We start from the raw sequence: 15,945 nt of genomic DNA, 5'->3' as shown, positions 1-15,945 counted from the left end.
TCGGCGGCCTCACTGGGGGGACTGGTGTCACCTTGCAATGTGACGTGGTGATGTCCGCCTATGCTCTCCTCCCGCCCACCCGTGCTTTCCTCCCGCTGCGGTCTCTCAGTCCTAGTGTGCCGCGGCTGCCACACCACTGGCAGTGTTCCTCTAGGGGGGACTGGGAGCCGCCGGCAGACACATTCTGCTGAGACTTACTTGTCAGTGCGGGTTCCGGATGGCAGGCGGCGGGTGGGAGGGCAGACGGGGAGCAGGTGTCACAAGGAGTGTGTGGGTAACTAATTCACAATACTTCCGCTCAACGTGGCACTGCTGGTCCTTCATCTCCCATGTCTCTTCACCAGGTGGCGGGCGGCCCGGAAATTAAGTGATGTGTTGTGCAGCAGTCAGTGTGAAGTGACTGTGAGTAACACTGATGGTGCTTATGATGCTGCTGCAGAATCGGGAAGCAGTTAATTCATAAATATAATGTACTCAGTGTATTATACATACATAAACATGTACATACGTGTATTTGTGTATACATGTATATACATGAGTGTGTGTGCATATATATATATATATATATATATACAGCCAGTTCCCAGGAACAAAAGTCCTCCCCCGCTTCCGCTAAGTCCACAGCATGACGCTGGGGCTCCACTGGTGGAGCCAGGTGCGGTGGGGGCCCGTCTCAAGTGCTTCAGCAATCAGTGGGCTTGCTCACAGGTGGATCCCTGGATTCTACAAGTAGTGTCTCAGGGATTCAAGCTGGAATTCGAGACGTCTCCCCCTCGCCGTTTCCTAAAATCTGCCTTGCCAACATCTCCCTTGGACAGGGAGGCTGTGATAGAGGCAAATTCACAAGCTGTATTTGCAGCAGGTGATAGTCAAGGTACCCCTCCTTCAACAAGGAAGGGGTTACTATTCCACAATGTTTGTGGTACCGAAACCGGACGGTTCGGTGAGACCCATTTTAAATTTTAAATCTTTGAACACGTATATAAAACGGTTCAAGTTCAAGATGGAATCGCTCAGGGCGGTTATCTCAAGCCTGGAGGAAGGGGATTACATGGTATCACTGGACATCAAGGATGCTTACCTGCATGTCCCCATTTACTCTCCTCACCAGGAGTACCTCAGATTTGTGGTACAGGACTGTCATTCTGCGGCGGGACTGCCGCATTCTAGATCAGTAAAAGCCCATTCCACGAGGAAGGTGGGCTCTTCTTGGGTGGCTGCCCGAGGGGTCTCTGCTTTACAACTTTGCCGAGCTGCTACTTGGTCGGGGTCAAACACATTTGCAAGATTTTACAAGTTTGACACCCTGGCTGAGGAGGACCTGGAGTTCGCTCATTCGGTGCTGCAGAGTCATCCGCACTCTCCCTCCCGTTTGGGAGCTTTGATATAATCCCCATGGTCCTTACGGAGTCCCAGCATCCACTTAGGACGTCAGAGAAAATAAGATTTTACTCACCGGTAAATCTATTTCTCGTAGTCCGTAGTGGATGCTGGGCGCCCATCCCAAGTACTTGTACATAGTTATTGTTAACAAAAGGGTTATTGTTGAGAGCCATCTGTGCAGAGGCTCCGTTGTTGTCATACTGTTAACTGGGTATAATATCACGAGTTGTACGGTGTGATTGGTGTGGCTGGTATGAGTCTTACCCGGGATTCAAAATCCTTCCTTAGTGTCAGCTCTTCCGGGCACAGTATCCTAACTGAGGTCTGGAGGAGGGTCATAGGGGGAGGAGCCAGTGCACACCAGGTAGTCCTAAAGCTCTCTTTAGTTGTGCCAAGTCTCCTGCGGAGCCGCTATTCCCCATGGTCCTTACGGAGTCCCAGCATCCACTACGGACTACGAGAAATAGATTTACCGGTGAGTAAAATCTTATTATATATATATATATATATATATATATATATATATATGACTTGGGGTTTGTTTTATTAGATAGAGCATGTCCCTGTGAAGTGCCTTTTGGGGTTGTGGTTTTTCAGAAAGTTACAGGTTTTTTTTAATTAAGAGAAATATGCCCCATTATAGAGATCGGGCATTTCAATTTGTGCGCCTGCGCAGTGGCCGCCAGCAGGGGGTGTACTAGAGTGCCTTCTCTTGAGAGCCGCAATATGGCCGCCTTCTCCCCGGTTATTCTGTAAATAGGAAAATAACCTCACAGGTTCACATAGGGCAGAGTTGCCACTACTAGTGCAGGGCTGTAACTTACAGTACTAAGGAAAAGCCATATACTAAAGCGGCACGGTGACCTCACCCCTCTCAGAGACACCAGGGCGCAGCACACTGGTACACACACCTGTTAGCTCAGGGCAGCACTATAGGACCCTCCTGTAATGCTGTGCTGGCGGCGTGTAGTGATCAGGGCACTGGGAGACTGGCTGGCTGGTCTCCGTCTCTGCTGCCTATAGAACTTCCACCTCTGTTATATATCAGGGCTGCTCTCCTGTTGTTATGATTCCAATACTCTGGTCTGGGGATATCTTATAGCAAGGACCTGAGTACTGGAACGTAATGCTTGGAAAGGGAGTGGGAACGGGAATAGCCCCTGGCGCCCTATCTCCGTTGTCTCGCCCGTGCTGTCAGAAATCTCTTGCGAGACTATGGTTGCTTGGGCCCATGGCAGCCGCGTTTGAAGGGCGGATTACGTCTGCCCAACTCCGATGCCCCCTCAGGTCTTAATGGGAGACAAAGAGAAATCCGAGACAGGGTGATAACAAGGGGCCCTCTACTAAACAACAAAGCCAGGGGCTCAAAACTAACTTTAAACTAGAGTATGTGCGGAAAACCGCCAGGGAAAAGGACAACCAAAATACCCACTTGTCCACTCTTCTACCCGGCACCGGCGAGTTCCGGAGAGGAGTGTGGGAGCGTAAACCTCCGCAAATGCTCCAACACAGAATACAAAATAAAGCGACCTAGGCCGCAGCACGCGTCAGAGCCGCCACTCACGAAAACCACACGAGATCCTCTAGCGACTGTTGCGGGTAAATGAGGACTGGAAGACTCCTTGGGAAGAGATGACAACACTAAGATTCAGGAACTCTGAGGACAGGAATGACCGGACACAGCAGAACTGGAACAGACGTCAGCAAACCAAAGCAGCATGCAGGAAGCTATTACCGGCGTCTGTGTGAAGCACTGAGAAGGTATTTAGCAGGGAGTCCTTCAATCAGAAGTTCAGAGCCTGATTAGCACAATGCCGTGCAGCTGCCTTGCTGCACGACCAGAAGACAAGTGTGTGTGTGTAGTTCACTTGATTGACCCTGCAAGGGGAGCGCAGTCCGTCCGTGGCGTCCCCGTTGCTAGGGTCCAGGCGGCTCAGCGCGCCCGGCGTCCTAGCGTTGCTAGGGAGCCGGCGGCTAGCACGCTCGGCGTCCCTAGTTGCTAGGCGCCGGGCCGCGAGGATATCGCGGACCACGGCGCCTAACACCTGTGTGTTCTCTTCCTCTCCTACCTCACACTGGAACTGGCCGCCCAGAGAACGAGAGGGCAGCGGCTGACATCAGAGAGGGTGCAGCAATCTGTGTGGGCAGAGCCCCTCACAGCAAGGTGTCCTTATGCTGTGCCCCGTGTAATCACTGTGATCCATACAGACTCTCACCCTGGTATGCTCTCTATTATTTATTTTTTTACACTGCGGCATGCTCGAGGGAAGGGAGCAGGCACCACCCCACCGCCACTACTCCTCCGCCAGCATCACTGCCGAGCCGGTCAGTGTTCCGGCGGCAATGAGCAGTAGGCAGCCACCAGCAACAACAGTCAGGAAGCTGTTACTCCCGGCAGCAGTAGCGTCAAGCTGCAATTCAGCCAGCGGCACGATGATCCGGGAGACAGTGGCAGCACAGGGAAGCAGTACCCCCTCCAATCGCAGCACCAACTAGGAGACTGAGGCAGCAACCTGCCCCCAGCAGCAGCACCACCCTGATGATAGGTAAGATGCATTTTGGTGTCACAAGAAGGTGGCCGGAGTAGTGGCTGGCTGTGGTCACACCCCGGGGAAAAGTGATAGTGACTTCAGTGTTCCCTTGCGCGGGGATTGGATGTGTAGATGTATGGAGGCTATGTATGTATAGATGTGAGCGGCAGTGTGCGGATGCATGAGAGCGGCAGTGTGCGGATGTATGAGAGCGGCAATGTACGGCTGTATAACTGCGTCGGTGTGCGGCTGTATGAGTGCGATGGTGTGCGGCTGTATGCGTGCGGCGGTGTGCGGCTGTAAGAGTGCGGCAGTGTGCGGCTGTAAGAGTACGGCTGTAAGAGTACGGCTGTAAGAGTGCGGGGTTGTACGGATGTATGAGAGCGGCAGTGTATGGATGTATGAGAGCAACAGTGTACAGTTGTGTGAGAGCGGCAGTGTGCGGATGTATGAGAGTGGCGGTGTACGGATGTATGAGAGCGGCAGTGTATGGATGGCAGCGTCATAGGGAGGGATGTCGGAATGCTGTTATAGGGTTCCTAATACAAAATGCCACGTTGGGCTTGATGGGCAGGTAGTGCGGCAAGCACACCCAAATTGGCATCTGACGTCGCCTGCAGTCCACACTGTTGTGAGGAGTCAGAGTTAATTTTGACTGTGTAGTGTACTCACAGAGGACCTACCGCCCGTCCCCTCCTCGCATCTGAGCAGCAGGTCAGGCTCTTATTTTCTTTTTAATCAGGAGAGGCCGAGTGAACTGTGAGCAGGGGGGCAGAGCTACATGGGACCCAGAGGGGCTGCTGTGCTATCAGAGAGGGAGAGGAAGAGAGAGATGAAGCTACTGCAGATCCCCAGCTGATTGTGAGGTGCCGGGTTGAAGGGTGATGTGATCACCCTTCTCCCTCGCTGCCGCTGGGAACCGCATCTAGGCTTCCTCCATCGAGGGCATGCGGCGCAGCAGTGGGCAGCGTGTAATGAGTTTGTCTGACTCATTATACTGCTGCCTGTTGTGGACACCTCCGTCCGTACGGACTGGTGTACATGCCCAGCACAGAGGTGACAGTGTTGGTGGAAGTGCTGCCCAGTTCTGACCCTGCAGGCCTCCCTGATCTGACTGCGGCCGCTGCTACTGCTGCGGCCCGAAACCCCTGCCGGTCCCCTCCATAGACTTCTGCCTGTCCAGCGCTGAGGTACTAGGGGTATCCCAGCTGCGGGAAGGGTATGTCTCTGGCTTTCTCTCCGGCAGGGGAAGGTGACAGCGGCGGAGGAAGTGTTGCCCACCTCAGACACTGCAGGCCTCCCCGATCCAGCTGCGGCCACAGCTGATGCTGCCAGAACCCCCTGCTGGTCTCCTTTGTTGACTGCCGCATGGCCAGTGCTGAAGTACTGGGGGTAGGCCAGCTACGGGAAGAGTGTCTCTGCCTCGGGCTCTCTCTCTCTGTCAGGGGAAGGAAGGGCTGATTCTCTGGCACAACAGGGAGGGCTAGGCTGCAGGAACACAGCACTGGAAGAAACAGGAGGCCGAACTCATGACCAAAAAGTGAGCAGTGCAGTGATCAGCCCCCTAGTCTTTCCCTCTCTCTGGGTGCAGAGCTGTATTCTACAGAGAGAGCTGGGATGGGAAGAAGGGGAACGGCACCTGACACACACATACACGCGCAACACCTGACACACACACATACACGTGCGGCACCTGACACACACACACGTAGCATCAGACACAATAAAATAAACATGCAGCACCTGACCCACACATACACGCGCAACACCTGACACACACACACATACACGTGCGGCACCTGACACACACACACGTAGCATCAGACACAATAAAATAAACATGCAGCACCTGACCCACACATACACGCGCAACACCTGACACACACACATATACACGTGCGGCACCTGACACACACACGTACCATCAGACACAATAAAATAAACATGCAGCACCTGACACATGCATATACACGCAGCACCTGACACATGCATATACACGCAGCACCTGACACATGCATATAAACGCAGCACCTGACACATGCATATACACGCAGCACCTGACACATGCATATACACGCAGCACCTGACACATGCATATACACGCAGCACCTGACACATGCATATACACGCAGCACCTGACACATGCATATACACGCAGCACCTGACACATACATATACACGCACACCATCAGACACACACATACACGCGCAGCACCTGACGCACACACATGTACACGCGCAGCACCTGACGCACACACATGTACACGCGCAGCACCTGACGCACACTCATGTACACGCGCAGCACCTGACGCACACTCATGTACACGCGCAGCACCTGACGCACACTCATGTACACGCGCATCACCTGACACAGACATACGTATTCATGCACAGCACCAGACATACACTTGTACACACGCGGAGCACCTGATACTCACACACACATACACCCGCAACACCTGACACACACACACATGCGGCAGCTGACGCATACACACGCACCATCAGACACACTCATATATACACGCAGCACCTGACACACACATACACACAGGAGCTGACACACACATACACAGGCAGCACCTGACACACACACACATATACACGCGCAGCACCTGACACCACGCACTCACACGTACAAGCAATGCATTTCACGCCTACCTCCAGCCTCAGTTACAGGCTGCTGCCGCCTACCCCCCTCCCTGCATCAGCTGCAAAGGCAGCAAAATATTTTGACCAAAGTCTAAAGGCCCGTACACATTAAACGATGTCGCTCTGTGAGCTACATAGTCTAATGTTTCCCCTCCCGGGCCGGCCGGCGGCCGACTGTACACACTGAGCGATATGACCGCTCATATCGCTCAGTGACGTCACGCCCCCGCCAGCCCTGCATGAAGGTCGTGGACGACAGTCCACATCCTTCCTGCATGCCCTACCGACAGCGAAGATTGTTGCCGACCCGCGGGGCCGCGCATCGTTTGTCGCTGGCTGCATACACACTTAACGATAAAATGAGCGACGTCGCTCATTAAATCGTTAAGTGTGTACGGACCTTAAACAATTTGGTTTGGTTAATAAAATAATTTTGCACAGAACAGTGATGTTATACGAACATTTTCATTAAACATTTAAAAAATCAAATGTTTATTCTTACAGTGAAATTTTACATTTCTGAATAAAAAAAATAAATTTAAAAAAAGCGATGAAATTCCATAGACAAAAAACCTTACGGTTTCACATGTCCCATTAAGGCTTCTTAGACATGATCGAAATTTCAGCAACCTGTTGTAACTCTTCCACTCAAACTCCAAAAAGCAATGAAATTCCGATCATTAAGGCTGACGCCTTAATGGACGTGTTCCTTGCGCAATACAGATATGGTATGCCATCACAGCCTGTGGGTAAGTGCAGATTCAGCACTCTCACAGAGTGAGATTGCTGTCACTCACACAATGGTGGAGCTGCTAATTCACAGATTTGTGTGCTCATTGGAATACACACATGCAGTCTATGCAACTGAAGGTCTGAGCGGAAGACAAAGCTGCTCAGATGAGGTAAGAGTGTTGTTGATTGGAGGGAGGAGAGCGGTGTGGATGGGGGAACAGAAGTGTGTGGATAGAGGGAACACTAAGCAGCACTAATGGGGGGGACAGAGAAACACAGGGGGTAATTCAGACCGCAGCAGCAGCAGCGATTGCAGTCTGAATTAGTTTGTGAGGTGCGCACGTGCAATGGCCGCACTGCGCGTGCCTACCCCAGGAGCCCAGTGAGATGCTATCACCCTGCCTGATTGATAGGCAGAGGTGGTTGCGGGGAAGGAGGGGGGCGTGCAAACAGCGTTAGAATGCCATTGGCAAGGCATGGTCTGCACAACGGAGGCGTTTCCGGACCACTGGGGGGTGGGCTGTGGCGGTTATCCCCCTGCCAAGAGCGCAGGATCCACTAAATTTACCTTCAGGATGTCAGCTACATGAATAGGGTAAGAGTGGTGTGGATAGGGGGTAGATTAAGCAGCAAGTATGGGAAGGGAGACAGAGCGGTGCAGATGGGGGAAATGGTGCAGATGGGTTGAAAACACTGGCATGGATGGGTAGAAAACTGGTGCAGATGGGAGAGAAGACAGTGTGCCATGTACTGGAGGAGGCAGAGTGACGTTGAAGAAGGAAACACTGAGCAGCACAGAGAGAAGGAAACGGTGGTACAGACAATGCACAGGTGGGGAAAGACAGATGGTACAGATAAGTTAGTACAGACTAGCACAGATGGGAGAACACAGCAGTAGGTATTGGGGAAGACCGGGCAGCATGGGGGTGTATAGGGGAAGTAAGTGTAGATGCATAGACCGTAGATGGGGTATTATAGTTTAGCAATTAACCAAGATGTTTGAGGGAACTAAATGTGTATACTAAGTTAGATGGATGTATGGAGTTAGAAGGATGTTGTAACAAGGTGGCTTTGTTGTGTTGACTGAATGGGATGGTTGTGGGCACTGTATGGGATGGGAGCACCACAAAACTGCTCAGACCTTCAGTTGCATAGACTGCATGTGTGTATTCCAATGAGCACACAAATCTGTGAATTAGCAGCTCCACCATTGTGTGAGTGACAGCAATCTCACTCTGTGAGAGTGCTGAATCTGCACTTACCCACAGGCTGTGATGGCATACCATATCTGTATTGCGCAAGGAACACGTCCATTAAGGCGTCAGCCTTAATGATCGGAATTTCATTGCTTTTTGGAGTTTGAGTGGAAGAGTTACAACAGGTTTCTGAAATTTCGATCATGTCTAAGAAGCCTTAATGGGACATGTGAAACCGTAAGGTTTTTTGTCTATGGAATATATATATATATATATATATATATATATATATAATTGTATATAATATATATATAATTGTATATGTATACCACCTACCCGTGTTTTTTTTCTTTCTTTCTTCTTGATACATACTACTATAGTAGCTTACTGTAGCAGTCTGCGGTGCTGCTGAGCTGACAGTGTCCAGCAGGTCCGTCATCAGTCATTACATAATAAATATATATACCTGTGCGGCTGCAGTACTAATGATATTATATTTATATATATATATATATATATATATATTAATTTCATCTCATTATCATCCAGTCTATATTAGCAGCAGACACAGTACGGTAGTCCACGGCTGTAGCTACCTCTGTGTCGGCAGTCGCTGGTCCATCCATAATTGTATACCACCTACCCGTGTTTTTTTTTTCCTCTTTCTTCTTGATACATACTACTATAGTAGCTTACTGTACCAGTCTGCGGTGCTGCTGAGCTGACAGTGTCCAGCAGGTCCGTCATCAGTCATTACATAATAAATATATATACCTGTCCGGCTGCAGTACTAGTGATATTATATATATATATATATATTAATTTCATCTCATTATCATCCAGTCTATATTAGCAGCAGACACAGTACGGTAGTCCACGGCTGTAGCTACCTCTGTGTCGGCAGTCGCTGGTCCATCCATAATTGTATACCACCTACCCGTGGTTTTTTTTTTCTCTTTCTTCTTGATACATACTACTATAGTAGCTTACTGTAGCAGTCTGCGGTGCTGCTGAGCTGACAGTGTCCAGCAGGTCCGTCATCAGTCATTACATAATAAATATATATACCTGTCCGGCTGCAGTACTAGTGATATTATATATATATATATATATGTATATATATATTAATTTCATCTCATTATCATCCAGTCTATATTAGCAGCAGACACAGTATGGTAGTCCACGGCTGTAGCTACCTCTGTGTCGGCAGTCGCTGGTCCATCCATAATTGTATACCACCTACCCGTGGTTTTTTTTTTTCTCTTTCTTCTTGATACATACTACTATAGTAGCTTACTGTAGCAGTCTGCGGTGCTGCTGAGCTGACAGTGTCCAGCAGGTCCGTCATCAGTCATTACATAATAAATATATATACCTGTGCGGCTGCAGTACTAGTGATATTATATATATATATATATATATTAATTTAATCTCATTATCATCCAGTCTATATAGCAGCAGACACAGTACGGTAGTCCACGGCTGTAGCTACCTCTGTGTCGGCAGTCGCTGGTCCATCCATAAGTATACTAGTATCCATCCATCTCCATTGTTTACCTGAGGTGCCTTTTAGTTGTGCCTATTAAAATATGGAGAACAAAAATGTTGAGGTTCCAAAATTAGGGAAAGATCAAGATCCACTTCCACCTCGTGCTGAAGCTGCTGCCACTAGTCATGGCCGAGACGATGAAATGCCAGCAACGTCGTCTGCCAAGGCCGATGCCCAATGTCATAGTACAGAGCATGTAAAATCCAAAACACCAAATATCAGTAAAAAAAGGACTCCAAAATCTAAAATAAAATTGTCGGAGGAGAAGCGTAAACTTGCCAATATGCCATTTACCACACGGAGTGGCAAGGAACGGCTGAGGCCCTGGCCTATGTTCATGGCTAGTGGTTCAGCTTCACATGAGGATGGAAGCACTCAGCCTCTCGCTAGAAAAATGAAAAGACTCAAGCTGGCAAAAGCACCGCAAAGAACTGTGCGTTCTTCCAAATCCCAAATCCACAAGGAGAGTCCAATTGTGTCGGTTGCGATGCCTGACCTTCCCAACACTGGACGTGAAGAGCATGCGCCTTCCACCATTTGCACGCCCCCTGCAAGTGCTGGAAGGAGCACCCGCAGTCCAGTTCCTGATAGTCAGATTGAAGATGTCAGTGTTGAAGTACACCAAGATGAGGAGGATATGGGTGTTGCTGGCGCTGGGGAGGAAATTGACAAGGAGGATTCTGATGGTGAAGTGGTTTGTTTAAGTCAGGCACCCGGGGAGACACCTGTTGTCCGTGGGAGGAATAGGGCCGTTGACATGCCTGGTGAAAATACCAAAAAAATCAGCTCTTCGGTGTGGAAGTATTTCACCAGAAATGCGGACAACATTTGTCAAGCCGTGTGTTGCCTTTGTCAAGCTGTAATAAGTAGGGGTAAGGACGTTAACCACCTCGGAACATCCTCCCTTATACGTCACCTGCAGCGCATTCATAATAAGTCAGTGACAAGTTCAAAAACTTTGGGCGACAGCGGAAGCAGTCCACTGACCAGTAAATCCCTTCCTCTTGTAACCAAGCTCACGCAAACCACCCCACCAACTCCCTCAGTGTCAATTTCCTCCTTCCCCAGGAATGCCAATAGTCCTGCAGGCCATGTCACTGGCAATTCTGACGAGTCCTCTCCTGCCTGGGATTCCTCCGATGCATCCTTGCGTGTAACGCCTACTGCTGCTGGCGCTGCTGTTGTTGCTGCTGGGAGTCGATGGTCATCCCAGAGGGGAAGTCGTAAGCCCACTTTTACTACTTCCACCAAGCAATTGACTGTCCAACAGTCCTTTGCGAGGAAGATGAAATATCACAGCAGTCACCCTGTTGCAAAGCGGATAACTGAGGCCTTGACAACTATGTTGGTGTTAGACGTGCGTCCGGTATCCGCCGTTAGTTCACAGGGAACTAGAGAATTTTTTGAGGTAGTGTGCCCCCGTTACCAAATACCATCTAGGTTCCACTTCTCTAGGCAGGCGATACCGAGAATGTACACGGACGTCAGAAAAAGACTCACCAGTGTCCTAAAAAATGCAGTTGTACCCAATGTCCACTTAACCACGGACATGTGGACAAGTGGAGCAGGGCAGGGTCAGAACTATATGACTGTGACAGCCCACTGGGTAGATGTATGGACTCCCGCCGCAAGAACAGCAGCGGCGGCACCAGTAGCAGCATCTCGCAAACGCCAACTCTTTCCTAGGCAGGCTACGCTTTGTATCACCGGTTTCCAGAATACGCACACAGCTGAAAACCTCTTACGGCAACTGAGGAAGATCATCGCGGAATGGCTTACCCCAATTGGACTCTCCTGTGGATTTGTGGCATCGGACAACGCCAGCAATATTGTGTGTGCATTAAATATGGGCAAATTCCAGCACGTCCCATGTTTTGCACATACCTTGAATTTGGTGGTGCAGAATTTTTAAAAAAACGACAGGGGCGTGCAAGAGATGCTGTCGGTGGCCAGAAGAATTGCGGGACACTTTCGGCGTACAGGCACCACGTACAGAAGACTGGAGCACCACCAAAAACGCCTGAACCTGCCCTGCCATCATCTGAAGCAAGAAGTGGTAACGAGGTGGAATTCAACCCTCTATATGCTTCAGAGGTTGGAGGAGCAGCAAAAGGCCATTCAAGCCTATACAATTGAGCACGATATAGGAGGTGGAATGTACCTGTCTCAAGCGCAGTGGAGAATGATTTCAACGTTGTGCAAGGTTCTGCAACCTTTTGAACTTGCCACACGTGAAGTCAGTTCAGACACTGCCAGCCTGAGTCAGGTCATTCCCCTCATCAGGCTTTTGCAGAAGAAGCTGGAGGCATTGAAGGAGGAGCTAAAAGGGAGCGATTCCGCTAGGCATGTGGGACTTGTGGATGGAGCCCTTAATTCGCTTAACAAGGATTCACGGGTGGTCAATCTGTTGAAATCAGAGCACTACATTTTGGCCACCGTGCTCGATCCTAGATTTAAAACCTACCTTGGATCTCTCTTTCCGGCAGACACAAGTCTGCTGGGGTTCAAAGACCTGCTGGTGACAAAATTGTCAAGTCAAGCGGAACGCGACCTGTCAACATCTCCTCCTTCACAATCTCCCGCAACTGGGGGTGCGAGGAAAAGGCTCAGAATTCCGAGCCCACCCGCTGGCGGTGATGCAGGGCAGTCTGGAGCGACTGCTGATGCTGACATCTGGTCAGGACTGAAGGACCTGACAACGATTACGGACATGTCGTCTACTGTCACTGCATATGATTCTGTCACCATTGAAAGAATGGTGGAGGATTATATGAGTGACCGCATCCAAGTAGGCACGTCAGACAGTCTGTACTTATACTGGCAGGAAAAAGAGGCAATTTGGAGGCCCTTGCACAAACTGGCTTTATTCTACCTAAGTTGCCCTCCCACAAGTGTGTACTCCGAAAGAGTGTTTAGTGCCGCCGCTCACCTTGTCAGCAATCGGCGTACGATGTTACTTCCAGAAAATGTGGAGAAGATGATGTTCATTAAAATGAATTATAATCAATTCCTCCGTGGAGACATTGACCAGCAGCAATTGCCTCCACAAAGTACACAGGGAGCTGAGATGGTGGATTCCAGTGGGGACGAATTGATAATCTGTGAGGTGCGGGATGTACACGGTGATATATCGGAGGATGATGATGAGGTGGACATCTTGCCTCTGTAGAGCCAGTTTGTGCAAGGAGAGATTAATTGCTTCTTTTTCGGTGGGGGTCCAAACCAACCTGTCATTTCAGTCACAGTCGTGTGGCAGACCCTGTCACTGAAATGATGGGTTGGTTAAAGTGTGCATGTCCTGTTTATACAACATAAGGGTGGGTGGGAGGGCCCAAGGACAATTCCATCTTGCACCTCTTTTTTCTTTCATTTTTATTTGCGTCATGTGCTGTTTGGGGAGTGTTTTTTGGAAGGGCCATCCTGCGTGACACTGCAGTGCCACTCCTAGATGGGCCAGGTGTTTGTGTCGGCCACTAGGGTCGCTTATCTTACTCACACAGCTACCTCATTGCGCCTCTTTTTTTCTTCTTTGCGTCATGTGCTGTTTGGGGAGTGTTTTTTGGAAGGGCCATCCTGCGTGACACTGCAGCGCCACTCCTAGATGGGCCAGGTGTTTGTGTCGGCCACTAGGGTCGCTTATCTTACTCACACAGCTACCTCATTGCGCCTCTTTTTTTCTTCTTTGCGTCATGTGCTGTTTGGGGAGTGTTTTTTGGAAGGGCCATCCTGCGTGACACTGCAGTGCCACTCCTAGATGGGCCAGGTGTTTGTGTCGGCCACTAGGGTCGCTTATCTTACTCACACAGCTACCTCATTGCGCCTCTTTTTTTCTTCTTTGCGTCATGTGCTGTTTGGGGAGTGTTTTTTGGAAGGGCCATCCTACGTGACACTGCAGTGCCACTCCTAGATGGGCCAGGTGTTTGTGTCGGCCACTAGGGTCACTTATCTTACTCACACAGCTACCTCATTGCGCCTCTTTTTTTCTTCTTTGCGTCATGTGCTGTTTGGGGAGTGTTTTTTGGAAGGGCCATCCTGCGTGACACTGCAGTGCCACTCCTAGATGGGCCAGGTGTTTGTGTCGGCCACTAGGGTCGCTTATCTTACTCACACAGCTACCTCATTGCGCCTCTTTTTTTCTTCTTTGCGTCATGTGCTGTTTGGGGAGTGTTTTTTGGAAGGGCCATCCTGCGTGACACTGCAGTGCCACTCCTAGATGGGCCAGGTGTTTGTGTCGGCCACTAGGGTCGCTTAGCTTACTCACACAGCTACCTCATTGCGCCTCTTTTTTTCTTCTTTGCGTCATGTGCTGTTTGGGGAGTGTTTTTTGGAAGGGCCATCCTGCGTGACACTGCAGTGCCACTCCTAGATGGGCCAGGTGTTTGTGTCGGCCACTAGGGTCGCTTATCTTACTCACACAGCTACCTCATTGCGCCTCTTTTTTTCTTCTTTGCGTCATGTGCTGTTTGGGGAGTGTCTTTTGGAAGGGCCATCCTGCGTGACACTGCAGTGCCACTCCTAGATGGGCCAGGTGTTTGTGTCGGCCACTAGGGTCGCTTAGCTTAGTCATCCAGCGACCTCGGTGCAAATTTTAGGACTAAAAATAATATTGTGAGGTGTGAGGTGTTCAGAATAGACTGGAAATGAGTGGAAATTATGGTTTTTGAGGTTAATAATACTTTGGGATCAAAATGACCCCCAAATTCTATGATTTAAGCTGTTTTTTAGTGTTTTTTGAAAAAAACACCCGAATCCAAAACACACCCGAATCCGACAAAAAAAAATTCGGTGAGGTTTTGCCAAAACGCGGTCGAACCCAAAACACGGCCGCGGAACCGAACCCAAAACTAAAACACAAAACCCGAAAAATTTCAAGTGCACATCTCTACTGGATTTACAAACATATGAACAAAACAACACGTAAAGGTAATGCCAAACGCTCTGTCTGCCTGCGTGAAAATAAATACGCCTCTCTGTGACTAGGCGCGCCTCCCTACGCCCCGGTACGCTGCGTATGCTCGATCGGGACAAACGCCTCAGCCAGTCAAGATAAAGGTAACTACATCTGTATTTACTGATTCATGCATTAGTGTTTATTTTTTTAAGGTCTGTAATCCTTGTATATTTCCGCCTAGTTGTTACTGTCCATAGCAGTAAATAATTTGTCTTATATTAATTATTTTTAAAATGGAGATTTAGAAGCATATCACACATCTCCTAGTAATCACCATATAAATCACTATCTGATTAATGTCTATCCATTGCCTACACAGAGGAATCAGCTGCTTTATGGGTGGAGCCAATATTCATGAGAAACTTATGAGCTCACCGAGGCATAAGGGGCATCAGCTTGTGCCTTATGCCTTACTGACAAATCTACTGTCACTCCTAGTGAAAGATTGACATCAATCACTTGGAAAGTGATAAAATGGAGAGAGAAAAAGTACCAGCCAATCAGCTCCTAACTGCCATTTTTCAAACACAGCCTGTGACATGGCAGTTAGGAGCTGATTGGCTGACACTTTTTCTTTTTCCATTTTATCACTCTCCAAGCGATGATGCATCTAGCCCTGAATATTGGTTCAATCCCCAAGATGGCTGCATCCGCTGTTTGCCGGACACATGTATACTAAATAGGGGGGTCATTCCGAGTTGTTCGTTCGCAAGCCGCTTTTAGCAGCTTTGCACACGCTAAGAAGCCGCCTACTGGGAGTGAATCTTAGCTTATCAAAATTGCGAACGAAAGATTAGCAGAATTGCGAATAGACACTTCTTAGCAGTTTCTGAGTAGCTCCAAACTTACTCGGCATCTGCGATCAGTTCAGTGCTTGTCGTTCCTGGTTTGACATCACAAACACACCCAGCGTTCGCCCAGACACTCCTCCGTTTCTCCAGCCACTCCCGC

Source organism: Pseudophryne corroboree, chromosome 5, assembly GCF_028390025.1.
Source record: "Pseudophryne corroboree isolate aPseCor3 chromosome 5, aPseCor3.hap2, whole genome shotgun sequence".
NCBI lineage: Eukaryota > Metazoa > Chordata > Amphibia > Anura > Myobatrachidae > Pseudophryne > Pseudophryne corroboree.
This window is presented reverse-complemented; position numbering follows the sequence as displayed.